Raw genomic sequence first — 3,240 nt, 5'->3', positions numbered from 1 at the left:
CAAGTTCCATAGCTGCATTGATTTCTTGCCAAGAAATTTCCATTTGATGCTGTGTCCAACTGAATCCTGATCTTAGGAACAGCTCCTCTATACAAAGTGCTAAGGAGAGAGGCTTCTGAAAAGCCATGATGTGGACACTTATTTGTGTAGCTTCTAAACCTGTCCAAAGCTTCTCCAAAGGTCTCATTAGAATGTTGAGTGAAGCTGGAAATCTGGTTCCTTAGCTTTGCAGTCCTTGAGCTTGAGAAGAACTTGGATAGAAAGGCAATCTTGCATTGCTCCCATGTGTGGATGGATCCTCTTGGGAGGTTCTTTTCCCACTGATGTGCCTTATCTCCAAGGCTGAATGGGAACAATCTCAGTTTGAAACTGTCTTCAGATACCCCATTGATCTTAGTGAGATCACAAACTCTGTCAAACTGATCCAGATGCTCCAAGGGATCCTCCATAGGTAAGCCATGGAACTTCTGATTCTGAACCATATTGATCAAAGAGGCCTTCACCTCAAAGTTGTTGTTTTGGACAGGAGGTGGCCTGATTCCTGCTCCATACTGGTGTGCATAAGCTCGGTCATTCTCACCAACAAAGACTGGTTGGGGCTGATGACGTATGGGTGGGTTTGGGTGGGGCTGTGGTGGATTAACCTGAGGTCGGTCTTGGTTCTGGTTACCCTGAGCGTGTCCCTGATGGACCTGAGCCTGTTGAGCCTGAATTCCAATCCCATTACCAGCTCTTTGACCTTGATCAGCTTCTTGAGCCTGATGCTCATTCCCAACTTGCTGATTCATTCCTAACCTCTCCAAGTGAACAGCTCTTTCTCTTTGTCTTCTGGCTTGGCTTCTTGTGATCATAAACCTGAAAACAAAGACAGAGCTTGAAAGGTGATCAGTAAAACAAAATAAACTTGATCTCAAAAACTATATCAGAAACTAATGCTAACAATCCCCACACAATATGGCAACGGCGCCAATTGATAACTAAGAGTTTTGAGGCTCTTAGATGGGGGTTATCAATCCCCTTGTCAAAGTAGTATAAGGGGTATCAATCCATATGTGTGGTAGTTAGGCACTAGTTTATGTGATAGGTTCTTAAGTCAAGTGATCAAAGATGAGTTTTGGTGTGAACAAAGTAACAAGAAAGCATAAAACAAGAAACAAACAAGCTATGATTAATGAACTAAGCAAGCAAACAAAACAAGATGATGGTGATTAAGCAAATGATAAAAGCTAAACCTCTAGATGTGATCATTGATTAGGGTGCTTTAGATATTGAATCATGATGCTAAGAACATAATGCAACACTTGCTACTCTTTAGTCCAGGCTTCTTATTCAGATTAATTCATTCCCATGACAATAATCCCTTTGCAAATCACTTAATCAAGTCTAACAACCATTAGATATAATCAAGCAATCAGCAAGCATAATGCATCAAGCCTAATAAGTGACCAAACAATCTCTCAACCAAGAAGACTGAATCTTATACAGAAAGACATAACAAGCAATCACATGATCTCAAACATTTCAACTTAGAACTCTAATCTAGACTAATCCTCTCATGAAGGCATTAATCTCTACACTAATCCACTTTCAAACCAAATCATCATTTGTGAAATATGAATCAATGAGCATTAAGAAACAGTTCTAATATGTCATTCATGCATTTAACAAATCATTCCCATGATGAAAAAGGCATAAACCCTTTAAGTTAGCTCATTCAGGCATTTCATCAAACACTTTTGGTGCATGAAATGCCTATGAACCCAGATTTCACTTTCCCAAGGAAATCTGGCATTAGGAGCAGCTAACTAAGGAAATGAAATGAGAATCTAAACCCTAAACATCACCAATCAAACATCTAAGCACCCTAATCTACACACCTAGAAGTTTAAAAGATGACTACTCACTAATCATGAAGAACACATCTAATCTTTTGCAAGAGATGATGTTAATCATGATTAGAAGCAGAAATGAGATGATGAGATGATAAGAAACAGACTTGGAATGATCAAATCCCTTCAGATATCTCTTAATCAAAAACGTTTTTTTACACTAAAAAGGAAAGAAAACTAGAGAGAAACTAAGAGAGAAGATCATCCTAGGGTTTTTCTCCCAAAAAACTATATATACTAAGTGCTAATGGACCGGGTCAGCCCAGGACAAACTGGGTACTGACCCGGCTCAGTTGGGTCAAGTGGAAATCCTGCGGGTCAGTCCAGTATGTCCCAGGTCGCACACCTAAGTCGCAGTAGATGAAGACTTGTCTTGTGAAGCCGCACGCCTAAGTAGGAGTGTTTTGCGAGTGTTGCTGCGGCTTGGTCTCCTTCCTCTCCAACTCGCAGGGCTAAGGCGGTTTCTGGGGAATGTACAAACTGTGCGGGTTGGTCTCTATTGCACCTAGGTCGCAGGCTCAAGTCGGAGTGATTTGCGAGTGATCGTGCGGGTTAACCAAGTCGCAAGACCATCTCGCAGCATCCAGAGCAGCTTAGACCACTTCGCATTCCGGAGAGTGTAACTCCTATGAGACTTGTCCGAATTGAATGATTTCGGTTGCAGAAGACAGAGGACTCATTTATCTCCAACTTTGGTGAAGAAAGCTTCGGTGCTTGGGAAGTGTAAGGCTTCCTGGAGGGCACATCTTTGCAGTGCATGTACACGACCAGAGAGAGGCGTCTAGACATGTGTCCATTCCGGAGACTGTATCTTTCTGCTCATAGATCCGAATTGAATGCTCTTGGACGTTCTGGAAAGAAGACTCAAATGGCTATGGTTCTCATGAAGGACCCGGAAACTAAATCGGCCTGGAAGTGCACCGTCCTTCGCATCCTTTAGAACTGATCTGCTCGGTCCGGAATACCTGCGAGACTGGGGTTCCTTCCGACAAGCTTATCTCTCTGCTCACGCGTCCGAATTCCACGATTCCACTTGCTAAGAGACCGTGATGCAATGCTCTCCAACTTCTATGAAGCACCCGCCGTCTGAATCGGACCGGAAGGCTCCCCGGACAGGAGATCATTCAGGGGTATCGGATTGCTCCGGAATGAGTGCGAGACCTGTTCGTCTTCCGATTACCATATCTTTCAGTTCCGTGGTCCAAATGCCTTGATTCCAACTGTTATGAACTCTTGACTCAATTATCTCCAACCTTTATGAAGACTCCGATAGCTGAATCTGACCGGAAGGTTCCCCGGACGGGCGATTTCGGAAACGTGTCTGCACCCGGAGATTTTGGCCGAGAGACTT

General features: G+C 43.2%; 1 non-coding gene across 1 annotated transcript; it reads left to right on the top strand.

The window, feature by feature from the left end:
* The first annotated feature begins 120 nt into the window (after positions 1 to 120).
* LOC112090058 lies at positions 121 to 227 on the top strand. Its single transcript, XR_002901417.1, has one exon. It is a non-coding gene; the product is annotated as a small nucleolar RNA R71 (small nucleolar RNA).
* Positions 228 to 3,240: the final 3,013 nt, after the last annotated feature.

The sequence above is a fragment of the Eutrema salsugineum genome, unplaced genomic scaffold, assembly GCF_000478725.1.
Source record: "Eutrema salsugineum unplaced genomic scaffold, Eutsalg1_0 scaffold_11, whole genome shotgun sequence".
Classification (NCBI taxonomy): domain Eukaryota; kingdom Viridiplantae; phylum Streptophyta; class Magnoliopsida; order Brassicales; family Brassicaceae; genus Eutrema; species Eutrema salsugineum.
The sequence above is the reverse complement of the archived record's forward strand: the minus strand, read 5'-3'. Positions and strand labels throughout refer to the sequence as shown.